Genomic DNA, 18,927 nt, shown 5'->3' with positions numbered 1-18,927 from the left:
AGGATTAAATCCAACAGTGTTATTTGTGCCGATTGTTTTAGGCTATATACATCTAGTAAAATCCAAACGTAATTCAAAATGTATTAAAAATAAAATAATAATAATAATAATAATAATAGTAATAATAATCAGCGCTACTCCGTCCAGGGTGTATCCTGCCTTGATGCCCAATGACGCCTGAGGATAGGCACAGGCTCCCCGTGACCCGAGTAGTTCGGATAAGCGGTAGAAGATGAATGAATGAATGAATAATCAGCGCTGCCTTACAGTCACATTGTCCACAACGGGAGCGCAGGAGGAGAAGGCGCGACTACATGTGATACAAAATAGCATGAAATACCCTTTTATTAGAGAACTGCAGAACACAGTGTAAAAACGAAATATTTTCCTTAATGTACATATAGCTATCATAAAATGTCAAAGTCTGCAAATACAGTCATGAAGCACAATCGCTACTCATCATCGGTCCTAACTGTTACGGTGTTCATTACAAAACCATCATGAAGAAGCATGTGTTCACTATAACATTTTCGTCTTAAATTTTCGCCCACAAATTAATTCTGTGATTTTGTCAAGGTGATAACAATCAGTCTAATTGCTAGAAACATATAAATCCTCCGGTGACCCGGGTATGTAATGCTTCATTATGGCACTGCTGGAGGATTACGCCAATGGCAGAATAAGGAGAGAACGAGTTTTCAGGGACCATGATGATTTCCTGGCCCATTATGATGACTGGCTAATAAGCCGATTTAGATTCCCTAGAGCTGTGCTCTTAGAACTATGTGCTGAATTGGGTCCAGTATTAGAGAGGGCAACACGCCGGAACCATGCATTCCCAGTCCAAATACAAGTCCTCACCACTCTGGGGTTCTTGGCAACCGGCTGTTTCCAGCGGGAATTGGCAGACAGGTAAATTATTTATATAAAAAACTATAAGTAATCCTCAACTTTGTGTCTAAGACTTTTTTGTACATGAAATAATTCTATTGGAATCTATCATCTCACCCTATAGGTCTGGTATATCACAGCCGTCCCTGAGTGCCATAATATCTGTCGTTTTGAATGGTATACTTAATATGGGTAGTCGATACATCAGGTTCCCCTACACTGTGCGAGAACAGGCCGGAATTAAAATGCAATTTGCAATTAATGTCTGGCTTCCCAAATGTAATCGGTGCAATTGAATTTGATGAATTTGCAAAATGAATTTGCTTATGTTAATAGAAAGCATGTGCATTCTATTAATGTGCAAATCATATGTGACTCCAACATGACCCTCACAAACATTGTGGCACACTGGCCTGGTTCAACACATGATTCCTTTATCTTGACACATAACAGTGTAGGGAACAGACTAAATGCAGGCGCAGTACGTGATGGCTGGCTTCTTGGTGAGTTTAACAATATTAAAAAGTAGAAACTGTAACAATTTTGTTTTTAATATAATTATAACAATGTTGCTTTTAATATGATTATAACCTGCAGGCGACAGTGGCTACCCCCTGAGACGCTGGCTCCTCATCCCATTTTTAAACCCGCAGAGCGCAGAGGAAACTCATTATAACGAGGTCCACTCTCGTGCCCGCGCAGTGATTTGCATTGACTATTTATAGTTAAAAATGGGTGTGTACAGGGCGGGATTTGAGGCTGGTTCATGTACGCACATCTGTGGGTGATCTGTGACTTATAAAGGGAACATTGCTTACAGGAGTGCGTACGCACGGTTTTATAAATCGGAATTTTTTTGGCATACGCCATTTTTGGCTTTTGGGCGTACGTAAACTTTTAGTAGGGATCCTAAGCACAGTTTTATAAATGAGACCCCAGAGCACTTTTCACATGTTCCCTCAATACTGAGTGCATGACATCATTGAGAGAGAGAGAGAGAGAGAGAGAGAGGGAGAATTGCTTACTGCTGTACTGCTGCATTTCTCTTTTACTGCATCGTAATAAAGTCAGATTTCATCTCTAAATCATTCCTAGAACGGTTTGTTGAATTACTTCTGTTCTTTGGTACAGCACCAGAAAACAAGCATCATTTACATTTTCTTGGTGTTTAAACCTCCGTCTTGTGTTAGGGTCGGCACTGACCCGTTTTTAGGATTTAAATGCTTAAAAGTACCACATAAATTTGTTAATTGCATCAAGGCTTTTTGACTTTGTCAGGAACCTCTTATTAAACAAAATTAAACAAAACAAACAAACAAAAAAATACTAAATTAGAAAATGCTCTGGTGAAAATTATGACCTTTGTGTTGTTATGGTCGGTTTAGACCCAGTTATAATATAAGATTGTAATACAATAATTAGTGCCAAATCTGAAATCACAGCTCACTAACACTGCCAGCCAACAGCCCACTGACAGTCAGCTTCTGTTCCAAACCTGTGAGCTTTAGTTAGGGTTTTCTCTCTTTGCCTGTTTGTCACCTTCCCTGAACAAACAAAACAAACAAACAAACAAAGACGGATATGTCCAAACACATAAGGCATGCATAAGTCCAATTCAGTTTATAGTTAGTGACTTGCAATGTACACATCTCCATCTTGGAGCATGCGAAAATGAAAAGAAGATTTACAACAAGCCAAGCTCTGGATCATACAGTATCTTTGCTGAATATGAGGCAGAGGGCAGAGAACAGCATAGTGATATGGACGAGCAGGTTTCTGATGACGAAGATGATGTAAAGTATCAACAGAAGACACAGACGCCTCTGATGAGTCTGATAAGGTGGTTGCCAGTGCTGACGTAACATCTATTGGAGCTCAGTACCTCCTGACTTTCATGGCAGTGCAGCTGCTGTATATGTCATCAAAATCTACAGATTTACACAAACAAAACTGCAAGTGGCATCCCTGATGAAAAAAAAAAAGAAAAACATGTAGTCCTCGATATGACTACTGGACTGAGGGATCACAATATCACGTGTGACAATTTGTTTTACCAGCTATGACCTTGGACAAGAACTTCTTAGAAGTAAACTTACCATAGTGGGCACAAAAAAAAAAATAAAAAATAAACCTGAGTTGCCCATTGAAATTTTGCAGGTGAAGCCCAGGGCTCCTCTTTCTTCAAAATTCACTTTTACAGATTCATATTGTCCAAAAAAAATGGAGGCTTGTACTTATGTCCACTTTACACAAAGTTGCAGCTGTGTCATCAGAATGTGAGAAAAAGCCCATATTAATACAGGACTATAATAAAAACAAAGGAGAGGTGGACAACCTGTTCAAGCTGACTGCCACCTAGACTTGCCAGCGAAGGACCAGGAGATGGCCAATGGTTGTGTTTTATAACATGCTAGATGTGTCAGCATACAATGCATTTGTGTTGTGGACCCACATCCACCTAGGATGGAACCAAAAAAACAAGCGAAGAATGTTTCTTGAGGAGCTAGGAAGTTCCCTTGTGAAGGCGTACATTGAGCGAAGGGAACGGGTGCCCCGAGACCCAGCTGCCACAGCCTTGGTCAGACAGCTACAGAGTTCACCTACTGTAGCACCACATCCATGCCATCAGCAACACAAAACCCACTGAGCCCACCAGCAGAGCCACAACCCACTGAGGCCACCTGATTCTAAAAGAAAGCAGTGTCAGGTCTAGCCTACCAATAAGCAGTGTTGGGCAGTAACCAACTAATTTAAAAAAGTAACGAACAACCGCACCATATGGTAACTGTAACACAGTTACTTTTGACAGTAACTGATACTCTAACGCATTACTTTTTAAATAAAGTAACTCCGTTATCGTTACCATACGGTGCGTTTGTCCCTTTTTTAAATTAATTCATTTTGGCTGAAGTTTAGCCTACAGACTAACCTGTTTACAGCAGCGACTCATTGTAGGATTGGTGGATGCCAACCTGTAAACACAAAGAAGATGCCGCACTGTGGGCGTGTTTCCGTTTATTCAAGTATGTACGGCAGTAATGGCGAGTAAAGGTGAGAGCAAGACGAGTTTCTCAAAGTGGAAATATGTTCATTATTTCACTTTAGTTGAGCATAAAGACAAAAACCTTTTAGTCAAATGTAAGCTTTCTGGTTCGAAGGTCCTATCTATTGCGATAAACAGCAACTCCAATCTGTCAAAGCACCTCCAGAAACTACATGCCTTGACGTGGTTAGGTTCAAAATTGCTCATAGATTTCATTTTTAAACAGCTTTTAGAATTTTGTTGTTTTTTTAAATGCATATTATTTATGGATGTCAACAATAGCAGTTTTTTGGTGCTGAGTTTCTCCAAATTGATTCTGAATAATTCAGATTGCTTTCATTTATTTATTTTAAAATGTTTTGTGTTTAGTTGTACATTGTTGATAGTTTCCATACTGTACTTAAGCTTTGAAAGGAACATTTTAAAGGGCTCAACACAACAGCTTTTATGATGCAGAAGCCACTTTAGTTTTTGATTCTGAATATATTATTCAGCTTGTTTTGTTATTTATTTTAGAAATCCTTGTGATATATTCAGTTTGTGCTCATCTGAATTAAATAAAATAGTGTTTAAAAATTACTTTGTGTTTAAGTCAGTTTTGTGTTTGTATAGACCATAACGCATAAAAGGGCATTAATGGGAACATTAAAGAACGTTATTTAAAAAAGTAACTAAAAGGTTACTTAACAGTGACGCGTTACTTTTTGGTGTAACTAATCAACAAAGTAATTGAGCTACTTTGTAAATGAAGTAACTAGTAACTGTAACTAGTTACTATTTCTTAGTAACTAGCACAACACTGGCAATAAGGACAGTAAGACAAATATATTGTGCTTCTACTGCAAAATATATCCCTGCAAAGAACACACTAAATGTGTCACTTTTTGCCACACACACACATACTCATGCATGTTTTTGCACACAAAGACTTTTTATGGATTTAGAAGTAATAGATTTCCATTGGTTTGATTTGCTTGATTGGTTGTTGTATGTTTTACCTTGCAAATCTACATGTTGTATTATTACTTGTTCTGCTTTTCATTTTGTATTTGTATTAATGTTATATTTTTGACTTTTCATGAACTAAAATATATAACACCATAGATACTATATTTAATAAAATTAAAATAAAAAAAAAATATAAAATAAATTTATTTAAGAGATGTGTCCTAATACCCCTCAGTAATAGTCAGGTAACATAACAAGCTATGTAATTCTATGTAATTATGTAATTCTCTTGAGGTTAGTTTTACCATTTTTTGGAATTGAAAACAAAAAGTATGCTGCCAAAAGAAAGGCCTAGGGGCCACATCAAAAATATTAAAACCAATCTTTTTATGGATAAGGAAGCCTAACATGGTATCTAAGAGGTAAGAAACAAATTGGACCATAAATAATTGTTTTGAGGCTATTTTATGACTGATTTAAGACACGGGTCAAAACCGACTCGTTAACATAAGAGATAGTAACAGAAAGCTAACATAAGAGGAAGGTTAAATAAAATAAAAAATAATTACATTAAAACACACATTTTTTCTGCAACTTTCAAACTTTTTCTTTATATCTTCACTCTACTTCCCTACTTTTCCCTACTTCCCTACTTTGACAAAGCCCTAAGTAAGAAAAAATGACAGAGTTCAAATAACCTGATGTTATTTTGTTGAGCGTGTGTCTCTAATACATTAAGAATATATAAGAACATTGAACTGATGAGTTTATACTTTCCTGATTTGTAAAATTCATTTTATTTGCAGTGAGTGTGACAGTCTTGCTCGGGCAGTCCTTTCTGCTGAGCTGCACAATAGAGAACACAGGAAATAAGGGAACCCGCATGGAGAATTAAAACAAAACTTCTACATAAAACAAAGGCAATGCACAAATCAATTACGATTAGGCCTCATAACAAACTAAAAATAATTCAATATAAAACACCACATTCGACGGCAAACACATATCAACAGTTCCACCAGTAACTCATTGCAAGGTAAATTCGCAATACATCAATTAGTTGTGCGTTTTTATTCATTTTAACATTTAATTCTGGGGGGCACGGTGGCTTAGTGGTTAGCACGTTCGCCTCACACCTCCAGGGTTGGGGGTTCGATTCCCACCTCCACCTTGTGTGTGTGGAGTTTGCATGTTCTCCCCGTGCCTCGGGGGTTTCCTCCGGGTACTCCGGTTTCCTCCCCCGGTCCAAAGACATGCATGGTAGGTTGATTGGCATCTCTGGAAAATTGTCCGTAGTGTGTGATTGCGTGAGTGAATGAGAGTGTGTGTGTGTGCCCTGCGATGGGTTGGCACTCCGTCCAGGGTGTATCCTGCCTTGATGCCCAATGACGCCTGAGATAGGCACAGGCTCCCCGTGACCCGAGGTAGTTCGGATAAGCGGTAGAAGATGAATGAATGAACATTTAATTCTCCGCTGCTGAAAACGTGCGACTTACCCACAGCACAGTCTCATTATCTCTGCTATGGGCAGTCCCTATTTCACGTGCTAAATGCCATCACGCAGCAGGCAGATGGCGCTGTCCCCATTTATGCATCAATTTAACTATTTTACACACGTTACATGAGCAATAACAAGATATTAGAAGTATAAGAATTAAGAGGTTGAATAGTTCTGTGCGGGTTATTCGGTTGAATATATCTCCAATCTAGTGGCCATAATGTGTAATTGTAATAAGTGAACCTCGGTTAGGGGCATGGCTTATTACGTCACTTTACAGAAACGAAAGTAAGGTGTGTAAGTTTCCTGATCAGGATTCAACACGGGATCTCCAGTTTGAAGCATTTGCAGTTTTCCTTCAAGGAGCTAAAACCACAGCAGGTAAAGTGTAAGTGAGCAGAAAAAGTGAAAGACTAACAAAATGATGTTAAATAGACAGTAACTATTTTATTTCTGTAAGAATTTTTACACACCTGAAATGAAAATGTGCAACGTAAAATATAATTGAAATTGATTTTATATATATTTTATATAATAGCTTTCACAGTAACTATAACAGATGATAAAAACGCAGAGAATGTATTTACCTGTGTGTGTGTGTGTGTGTGTGTGTGTTTGTTTGTGTGGATGTTTGGTTTTGTGTGTTTGTGGGGTGTGTGTTTGTTTGTGTGTGTGTTTGTGGGGTGTGTTTGTTTCATTGTTTGTGTGGGTGTTTGGTTGTGTGGGTGTTTGTGTGTGTGTGCTTGTGTGTTTGTTTCTATGTTTGTGTGGGTGTTTGTCTGTTTGTTTGTGTGTGTTTGTGGGGTGTGTGTTTGTTTGTGTGTTTGTGTGGGTGTTTGTGGGGTGAGTGTGTGTGTTTGTTTGATTGTGTATGTTTGTTTGTGTGTTTGTGTGTCTATGTGTCTGTGTTTATTTACACAGATTTTTTTGTTAAAACGTAAATCATTATTAAATTTAAACAACAATAGAAATATTATTTATGAATATTGAAGTAATTTATACTGACGTACTTGTCCCTTAGTGACACATGTTTTCGGATTGTGTAGGAAACCCTTCCACAATCCCACTAAAGGATGTGTCTTTGTTTGCACGGGTTAGTGTTGAAAACACAAGATCAACTATCAAAGTTGGTTCAAACTTGAACGCAGGTGTCCTTCGAAGTCCCTTCGGTCTTTGAACAAAGGTTCCTCTTCAAGGTCTTTTACCTAATCTATTGTTTGAATCTTTAAATGAAGGAGGCAGACGTAGAGCTTTTTGTCTTTTCAGGATCCTCACAATGGGAGGCCTTGTTTTTATTAAATGTAGTGTAATACAAATAGGTGTGTGTAATATATGTAAAATAAAAAGAAAATTACAAATAAAAACTCCTTCAAATAATCAAACAGTACTAGAATAAGTAAAAGGTATTAAGATGCAAAGATTATAACAAACCAAGAAACACTCTCCAAGTGTAAGTTTGTGTTTGTTCCATGATGCACCTAAAGTATAACATGCACTAAGGCTGTCTACAATGGAATGCACAAACAATGTGATTCAAGGCGGACTTTTATACATTCTTTATAATTACTGTGGCCAATTGGATTTGGCTGTTGGGTTTGGTCGGATTTGTGCCTTTTAGACGGCTACCATCTTATCTCACAAACATTTCTCGCTTTCCCAAACATATCTCGCCATCAACTCTGTGTGCTACTAATGTCTTTTTTCTCTATTCTCAAGGTTAACACTTCTATATATGGTCATATGGTTGCAGTTAACTTTCTGCAACTTGTCAGGCTGTGATTATACAGGACTGAAGATTTCTCTCGCCGTGGAATTCGACGTCACGTGACGTCACGTGACGTCACGTGAAAATCAAAAATTTGCACAACATGGACATGTGACATATCAATACACTCAGCACAATGAGGGGAACTGCCTCACGGGTATTCGGATCACGTCACATGCTCATGTCCGCTTGCCTCCAAAAGTATTGGCACCCTAGCGGTTCTGTAGCTTTCACAGTCTTTCTGTCCACTTGCCTCCAAAAGTAACACTGACCCTTATGTCCAATCACCTCCAAAAAGCACCGGCCTTTGCGAATACTTGCACCGTCAAAGCCAACATCAAAGTTTGTCGCGACGAACTTTACAAATCTAGTTTAAATTTTATCATTCATTCATTCACCGCTTATCTGAACTACCTCGGATCACGGGGAGCCTGTGCCTATCTCAGGCATCATTGGGCATCAAGGCAGGATACACTCTGGACGGAATGCCAACCCATCGCAGGGCACACACACACACACACTCATTCACTCACACACTAGGGACAATTTTCCAGAGATGCCAATCAACCTACCATGCATGTCTGTGGACCGGGGGAGGAAACCGGAGTACCCGGAGGAAACCCCCGAGGCACGGGGAGAACATGCAAGCTCCACACACACAAGGTGGAGGTGGGAATCGAACCCTGACCCTGGAGGTGTGAGGCGAACGTGCTAACCACTAAGCCACCGTGCCCCCCTAGTTTAAATTTTATATTTAGTGTTAAATAAATAATTGTTAAATGTTGTACAGAGTCTGTGGTCTATCTTACAAAGAAGCACCGCCCCGCCCCTAGCTCCGCCCACCCACCGCCCCTAGCCCCAACCACCCCTGACCCCTACCGCCTTAACTAACAAATTTTCTGCGTTAAACCCTGGACCTGTCAGAGTTCATGGACCTCTCCATACAAATAGATAATTTAATGCGAATCCGTCGAGCATCCGCGTGCGCTTCCCGACCTGAGACCACGCGCGTTCCGACCTGAGAATCCTGAACTTACGCAGCTTGACTTTACGCACCTCACGCCCGAGGTGTGAGCACGGCGCTTTCGTCTCCAACTCTGCCTGTACTGCGGAGAACCCGGACACCGTCTGTCTGCCTGCCCCACCAGGCCGCCTAGCAGGCGGAACACTCCAGTGAGTTCAAATCTCCTCCCTCCTCAATTGCTAAGCTGTGCTCAGATTCAAGTGCAAGTCGAGATACGGGGGGAGAAAATTAACCTGGAAAATTAACCTGGAAAATTAACCTGGCCACCGGCCTCACTCCATTCCAGTGCGTCCTGGGCTTTCAACCTCCATTGTTCCTGTGGTCTGACGCTCCCTCCGACCTACCGGCCGTAGACGAGTGGTTTCGCCGGAGCGAAGGAACGTGGAGCGCAGCTCATCGGCACTTACGGAGGGCCATCCGGAGGCAGAAAGCACAAGCCGACAAACATCGCAGGGCGGATACGGACTATCAACCCGGGCAATGGGTTTGGCTTTCCACCCACGACATCCGTCGCCACCTGCCCAGCCGAAAGCTTAGCCCCAGGTATGTGGGTCCGTTCCATATTGTAAAGCAGATAAACCCAGTATCTTATCGTCTGGCACTAGCTCCCACCTATCGCATCTCGCCCACCTTCCACGCCTCACTACTGAAACCCGCTAACAGGCCGGCAAGGGACTCTGGAGGTGTCTTTTGTTTAAACAAAAAACCTACAATCTACCAATCAATGAAGTAAAAACAATTAATTATTTTCAATATAATTTCCCAAACAGAACTGAAGAGAATTCAACAATATGCAGGTTTGTGAGCTCTTATTGATCACATGACTAAATGTATTTAGATTTCTTCACTGTTCCACACTGTGCAGTTTTAAAACTGATGTACGCTGTGTTTCTGTCTCTTAGTGGATGTGACTCTGGATCCTGATACAGCTTATCCTGAACTCATCCTGTCTGATGATGGGAAACAAGTTACATTTGGAAACACAGAACAGAATCTCACTGATAATCCAGAGAGGTTTGATTGTTTTTATTATGTATCTGCAAAGGAAGGATTCACCTCAGGGAGATTTTACTATGAGGTGCAGGTCAGAGGGAAGACTGATTGGCATTTAGGAGTGGTCAGAGAGTCTGTTAACAGGAAAGGAAAGATTACAGCCAGGCCTGAGGATGGATATTGGTGTGTGTTTCTGATAAATGAGACTGAATATTTAGCTCTGGACTCTCCTCCTGTCTCCCTCTCCTTGAAACAGGCTCCTCAGAAGGTGGGGGTGTTTGTGGATTATGAGGAGGGTCTGATCTCCTTCTATGATGTTGATGCAAAATCTCATATCTACTCTTTCACTGGTCAGACTTTCACTGAGAAACTTTATCCGATATTCAACCCCTGTAATACTGAGTCAGCACCACTGATCATTTGTCCTGTCAGTTAAAATTTAATATACTTTTTTTAAAACTGATTTATTTCTCAATAAATTATAATTTTAGTATTCTGAGGTATTTACTTGAATACGTTTAACAAGACTTTTGTTTAAAAATTGTGAATTTAATTTGCTTTGTTGTGATGATCCATCACGTTAAAGCGGTCTGGATCCACCGCCAGGATTCATCATTACTCTCATTGATCTCATTAACTTCAAATCACATCCACCAGAATATCTTCTCAATTTTCAATATATTTCAGATGTAAAAGTGCAAGCAATTTTCTCTTATTTTCAGTAATTTGGTAATCATTAATGAGGATTTGCATATTTTATTATGCCTAAAATATGAAAATATGGTACTAGTAGGCAGAGCTTGCAGCTCTGCAATATTTTGTGCTTTTACAACCTGCAATGTCACGATTGACCAATAGAGTCATATCTCAGTCTTCTGAGTCAAATCTCATTTACTTTAATCATTTTCCTTCCCACTCTGTGTGAGTTTTAAGGTTATAATACTAATAAAGCTGTTGTATGGATGTGTTTCTTTGTAAAGTGATTTCTTCTTTAGGCTTTTATGTTTAGTTATGTTGCTGCGATATACATCATGTTTACTGCATAACTTTACAATTTTTATAAGTGTCCGATCCTGCTACTAAACTGTGGTGTGGTGGATGAATTATTACTACTCATTACAATATAAAAAATTAACTGATTTGTTTTAATGATATATGATGCCACGGCGATTCTAACTCCTTTTGCATCAATACAACATTTGTATGAGAATTTACAGTATACGAGGATGAGGTTCCCCTTTGAGTCTGGTTCCTCTCAAGGTTTCTTACTTCTATTCATGGGAGCTTTTCCTTGCTACTGCTGCCTGAGTCACCTCAGACTTGCTCATTGGGGATAAATACAAACACATTTAAATATAGCTAATATTAATCTTGAATTTTGTACTCTAAAATTCTTTATATAATTCTTTATAATTTGTTTTATGTTAATGTTCTGTAAAGCTAATTTAAGACAATGTCAATTGTAAAAAGCACTATACAAATAAACTTTAATTGAAATTAATGAAACAATATAAAATATGTGAAGAATTAACATCAAATTTGTTGATGCTAGGAACATGCAGTGTAAAATATACAAAGTTTCATAATAAGAATAATAAAATAATGTTCCTGTCACGTTTTTACAGGAAACATCACAAACTAAATCTAAATGCAGGATACAACTCCATACATTTATTTAGACATGACGTTAAAAAACGAAACCTGAAATGACAAAATGTGAAATGAAACAATGATAAACAAGACAGGTACACAAGGGCAGATATAAATAAGGAAGCGGATTAAGAATAACTAGCAACAGGTGGGAAAAACATGTGAACTTAAATAAACAGAATTCTGCCAGGACTCCATCTGGTCTCTTGGCTAAGAATTGTCCCAGACGTTAATGACAGATCCTGTATAATACAAAATATACAGAAACAAAGAATATATATGAAGTAAGTGGAAGTACTAAATCTTAATAAAAGACATACATACTGAGTTAAGACAGATGTTTAAACTTTAGGTGAAATGAGTAAAAGAGTATCACGTCTGCTTCTGTGGGAATCGGTTAAATACACAGAGACCATAGACCAGGGGTCACCAACCTTTTTAAGACTGAGGGCTACTTCAAGGGAACTGAGTAGTACGAAGGGCTACCTGTTTGATACAAACTTCCTCAATAGCGAAATTGCACAGATCACTTTTTAATAATAATAATAATAATAATAATAATAATAATAATATGGTGAAGAGACTGCTCACATGTCAATGTTAATTATTCCACACAATTATTAACAATGATTTATACAATGACGGTAGGAATATTTAAACATGCAACATTTATTTATGTTTATCGGTTCCAACATTTGAAAGTCAGGATGTAATGTCAAGGAAATCATTAATCAAGTCACAAGTTATCTAGTCTTTTTTGAACAATTTTTCACATTTCTGTGCATCATTTTTAGTTTAATGTTATGGTGTTTTCAATGAACACATGTTATCTCTTCTTTGTCTGTAAATGTCTGTTAGTGGGAAGCCTGGCACTGCATTCTGCACACCAGTGTACTGTAATCTGGTGAATAATTTGACACTGCAACTCTGAGTGAGTCTTGTAAATGTGCATCAGTAAGGCATGTTCTGTGTTTGTTCTTGATAAAGTTTATGTTAGAAAAGGCTGATTCACAGAGATAGGTTGAACCAAAAAGGCAGGCAACTTTCATAGCTGCAGTGCATACTGTACACCACTGTACTTTTCTGTGTCCACAAGGCACAAAAAGTTTGATGCAGACTGATGGGCTTTGAGGTGAAGGTCATTTTGCAACTTTAGGATCTCTACCTGTCCAGCATCCAAGTTGAACAGAGCACTTAGTTGCTCAGCAGTGCATGTCATGTCCACTTTCATGAAAGGATTTTTAACGTCTTTTTCTGTCCTTAATGCGCTGCCGGGTGGGTAGTTAGCATTGAAACTTTCGTGACACGTACTGAAGTGTCTTGCCACATTGTGCCGCTTTGTCGTCCCGCAAATGAGACACACACACTTTTCTTTGACTGGCGTAAAAAAGAACTCTTCCTCCCAAACACTGTGAAAATGGTGTGTTTTCTGTCGCTTTTCTGCCATGTTTTTGGGGGTAAATCACAACTAACTCCTCATTGTTGCTGCACCGCTTCCGTGTGTCAGGAGTCGGACGTGACGTGCGCGCAATATTGACATTTGACTTCAGAAAAGGCCAGAGTTCGTTATATACATCAAACATTTTTGTTTTATTTTTTTTTTAAATGAAATAAAATGAAATTAAATATAGTCATCTACATTAAGGCAAGCATTTTATATTCACAAACTACAGCAAGAACATTTTTTTAAACGGAACTATATTTTGACCAGTGCTATTTTTAGAACATGCCTTGCGGGCGCCTTAAATGCTCCTTGTGGGCAACCAGGTGCCCGCAGGCACCGCGTTGGTGACCCCTGCCATAGACAATCTTCACTGAAGGTGTCTAGAGACATAAACTGGGACAGATGTGGTTGCAGGTTTTTATTGGGAAACTGGAGAAAAAGAGTCAACTAACCCATCAGCAAAATATTCTCCAACCAGAATCTGTGTGGAAAAATCATTTTGTAACTTTCAGAGATCTCATACTGCTGCCCACAGCACAAGGCTCACAACTAGGAAAATGAACAAATACAAGGCACATGCAACATGCACAGAGTCTTGAAGAGTTGTGTTTGAATTGTTTGAAACAACTTTCCTGCCTAGAAAATTGTTTGAAACTCTAGCAACCGTGTAAAGACCCCCAGGGCCCTACATTGATATCCTTAGCTGATTTGCAGATTTTCTTTCAAACCTATCGGTTAATTTTGATAAAGCGTTAATTGTAGGAGATTTTAACATTCACGTTGACGATACAAACAATGCTTTAGGACTCACATTTATGGACCTACTAAACTCATTTTGACTTAAACAAAACATCACTAGAGCAACTCATCGTCTTAATCATACGCTAGATTTAATAATATCACACGTAATAGATGTCACTGATATTCAATTCAATTCAATTCAATTCAAGTTTATTTGTATAGCGCTTTTTACAATGGACATTGTCACAAAGCAGCTTTACAGAACATAAACATAAAACAAAAGATAAACATAAGGAGAAGTATAAAGAATTAATATAATAAAAATTCAAGATATATACAGTTCACAGTGTGTATGTATGTATGTATGTGTGTATGTGTATTTGTCCCCAATGAGCAAGTCTGAGGGCTCAGGCAACAGTGGCAAGGAAAAACTCCCTTAGATTGGTAAAGGAAGAAACCTTGAGAGGAACCAGACTCATGGGGAACCCATCCTCATATGGGTGACACTAGATGGTGTGGTTACAAATATACAAGTATCACAGAGTCCAACTGGAGCCGGTAGATCTGTAGATGTCTCAGGGTTCTCACAGAGTCAGCCTTGTCTCAGTGGAGGTCCAGAAATTTCAACGCACGGAAGACGATCTTAGCATGGGTGTCTCGGCATGGGTAGAAAAAGAGAAGAGAAGAGCAGTGCAGAGGGATTAACATATCTGCTGTTCATAAGAATGTGCAAGTCTAGTGTGATGGTGCACAATATTTATTTATGGGATGTATTATGTGTGTGTACGCCTGACTAAAGAGATGAGTTTTCAATCTACATTTAAACTGTGAAAGTGTGTCTGAGCCCCGAACACTATCAGGAAGACTATTCCAAAGTTTGGGAGCTAAATAAGAGAACGCTCTTCCGCCTTTAGTAGACTTAGATATTCTGGGGACTACCAGAAGTCCTGAGTTTTGTGATCTCAGAGAGCGTGAAGGATTGTAACGTGTTAGAAGACTAGTTAGATACATGGGAGCTAAACCATTAAGAGCCTTGTACGTAAGTAGCAGCAGTTTGTAATCAATTCTAAACTTAACAGGTAGCCAGTGTAGAGATGATAAAATTGGGGTTATATGGTCATACTTTCTTGTCCTAGTGAGAACTCTGGCTGCTGCATTTTGGACTAACTGTAGCCTATTTATTAAAGATGCAGGACAACCACCTAGTAATGCATTACAATAGTCCAGTCTAGAGGTCATGAAAGCGTGAACTAGCTTCTCAGCATCAGATACAGACAGGATGTTTCTCAGCTTGGCAATATTTCTGAGGTGGAAGAAAGCTGTTTTTGTGGTTTGCGCGACGTGATTTTCAAAAGACAAGTTACTGTCTAATATAACACCCAGGTCTTTCACTGTCGAGCTACTAGTAACAGTACATCCCTCTAAATGGAAATTAAGTTGTGAGAGTTTCTGTGTACTAGTTTTTGGGCCTATAAGTAGTGTTTCTGTCTTATCAGAGTTTAACAACAGAAAGTTACAGCTCATCCAGTCTTTTATCTCTCTAAGGCATTGAGTTAATTTCAACAATTTAGTTATTTCATCTGGTTTTGAGGAGATGTATAACTGTGTGTCGTCGGCATAGCAATGGAAGCTAATCCCATGTCTTCTAATAATGTTCCCTAATGGAAGCATGTATATCGAGAAAAGCAGAGGTCCTAGAACTGATCCTTGAGGGACCCCATAATTAACTGGTAATAAGCTGGAGGATTCACCATTTAATTCTACAAAATGGTATCGATCAGAAAGGTAGGATCTAAACCAACTTAAAGCCTGTCCATGAATACCTGTGTAATTTTGTAAGCGATCTAGGAGAATGTTGTGATCTATAGTGTCGAATGCAGCACTAAGGTCAAGTAGAACTAATAGTGACATACAGTCTTGGTCCGAAGCTAAGAACAAGTCGTTTGTAACTTTAACAAGTGCAGTTTCTGTGCTATGATGGGGCCTGAAACCTGACTGAAACTCCTCGAGGATATTGTTCTCCTGTAAGAAGGAGCTCAGTTGAACAGACACAACCTTTTCTAGTATTTTAGACATAAACGGAAGGTGTGAAATCGGTCTGTAATTTGAAAGTCCATTAGGATCTAAATTAGGTTTCTTAATGAGTGGCCTAATAACTGCCAACTTGAAGGATTTAGGGACGTGACCTAAAGATAACGAGGAGTTAATAATATTAAGAAGAGGCTCACCGGCTTTATGTAACACTTCTTTCAGTAGTTTAGTTGGAATGGGGTCTAGTGAACAAGTTGTTGATTTAGCTGTAGTAATAAGTTTAACTAACTCTTCCTGACCTGTACTTGTAAAGCAATGTAGTTGTGTGTTTAGAACCTTAGGTGAGGCCGGGATGCTAGTTGCTCTTATGTGTTGAGCGTCGCCTATTTTATTCCTGATACTTTCGATTTTATCAGTGAAGAATCTCATAAAATCGTCACTACTGAACTGTGATGGAATTGTGTGTTCAGATTTTTGGTTTTTTGTTAGTCTAGCTACTGTGCTAAATAAAAACCTGGGATTGTTCTGGTTATTTTCTATGAGTTTGCTCAGGTGCTCAGCCCTGGCTGCTTTTAGAGCCTGTCTATAGCTGGACATACTTTCCTTATATGCAATTCTAAAAACCTCTAATTTAGTTTTTCTCCACTTTCGCTCGAGGTTACGGGTCTCTCTCTTGAGGGTGTGAGTATGACTATTATACCATGGTGCAAGCGTTTTATCTCTAACCTTCTGTAATCTGATTGGGGCAACAGTGTCTAGTGTGCTAGTGAATATAGCGCCTATGCTGTTAGTAATTTCATCTAGGTCGTCTGTGTTTAAGGGTGCAGTAAGAAGTCCAGACAGATCAGGCAGGTTATTTGTGAATCTGTCTTTAGTGGTCGGAATAATAGTTCTACCGAGACGATAACGTGGTGAAACACGATATAGATATCATACCTCAAAGCGATGACATCACAAGCCATTACCTCATACTGTACTCACTACCTATAGAACAGACTAACCGTGTCTCACCACGTTATCGACTCGGAAGATCGGTGAGTGGGATTAAGGAGCGGTCTAGAGTCTATTAACAAGAAAAGGAATATTACATACAGCCCTGAGAATGGATATTGGTGTGTGTGGCTGAGGAATGAGTTTAAATATAAGGCTCAGGACTCTCCTCCTGTCTCCCTCTCTTTGAAACAGTCTCCTCAGAAGGTGGGGGTGTTTGTGGATTATGATGAGGGTCTGATCTCCTTCTATGATATTGATGCAAAATCTCATATCTACTCGTTGTCTCGTTATCTACTCTGGAATTTTTGAGGTTTGAGAGAATTAAAGTATAAAATATTAAACTGGTAGGCACAGGCAAGAGTTAAAAAAAGGTTTCACAATTTATTGTGTTCAGCTGCGCCGCATGACCCAACACTCTGCGTGCAGTGTGATAGAGGAAGGGTCCTGATCATTGATAACATCAGGTTTTTATAGACAGGATTTAAATAAAACAGGACATATAAAAGCAAAACATCATCAACCATTGGCTTAGAACAGACATGGGCAAACTACGGCCTGCGGGCCATATACGGCCCGTTGGGCTTTTTAATCCGACCCACCGAACTCATCCACGTTATATTATTAAATGAAATTTTATTATAAAAACACCACAATCATTTTACCTAGCTGTAATTCCCATCTTTCCCCAGCAGATGGCGCACCCCGAAGACATTGACCCTTGAGTGTGATGAATTACGGTTACTCTCTACTTCATTTTGTCGCTTTGCACTTTCAGCCCTTCAGTAAAAATGAGAGGACCGAAGAAAAGAAAAGTAGACAGTTAGTGCCGAGTGTTCAATAAAGAGTGGACAACAAAATATTTTTTCACTGAAGTCCGATCAACAGATGTATGTCTGATATGCCAAGAAACTGTAGCAGTTTTTAAAGAATACAACATCAGCCGTCATTTTGCCACAAAACATGCTAACTATGCTAGTAAACAGTCTCCACAAGAACGGGCGGCTACAGCTCAGAGATTGATGGCTAATTTACAGACTCAGCAAAACCTTTTTCACAGACAAACTGCGATTCCAGAGTCAAGTACTGTACTAAGGCAAGTTTTCTTCAGTCTGACTCTGTATTGAAGGAGAAGTTCAACTCTCTTAAAGTGAACGACTTTTATGCTTCACTTAACAAAGCCACGTTTCCAAATCTCCGGAGGATGGCACAGAAGATGCTGACGTTGTTTGTCTCAACATATGTGTGTGAACAGACATTCAGCATCATGAACATCAACAAAGCCCGTCACAGATCCAAGTTAACTGACCAACACCTCGGATCTATCTTGAGAATTGCCACAACAAATATAACACCAGACATTAATGCACTTGCAAAAAAAGGAGACCAACAACACTGTTCCCACTGAAACTGAATGGGAGTTTATTACTACATTATTAAATTAATAAATTTGTAAAACAATTTTTACAATAAACTAAGCACAATGGTGTTTTGCTGCTTGTTAAAGGCCAAATCTTTTCATGTAATGGTTTTTACATTTAATTTATATTATTTCACACAAACACACCAATCTCCTATTCTGGCCCGGCCCCTCTGTCAAATTTTAGAAATCGTTCTGGCCCGCGAGTCAAAAAGTTTGCCCACCCCTAGCTTAGAAGCATCGCCTGCTCATCTCCTGACCAAGCTAATTTGTACCTACCAAGGTCTCACAGGAACTACCTATGTCTCATGGGAAAGGTCTACTGAAAGCTGTTTGTGCTGATTTAGGAAAACAACTGCAATTTCTAGTCACAATAACTACCAGCGGGGGGTATGGTGGCTTAGTGGTTAGCCCGTTCGCCTCACACCTCCAGGGTTGGGGGTTCGATTCCCGCCTCTGCCTTGTGTGTGTGGAGTTTGCATGTTCTCC

This window comes from Tachysurus vachellii, chromosome 7 (assembly GCF_030014155.1).
Source record: "Tachysurus vachellii isolate PV-2020 chromosome 7, HZAU_Pvac_v1, whole genome shotgun sequence".
NCBI classification, from domain to species: Eukaryota; Metazoa; Chordata; class Actinopteri; order Siluriformes; family Bagridae; genus Tachysurus; species Tachysurus vachellii.
Note: the sequence above shows the minus strand (reverse complement) of the source record.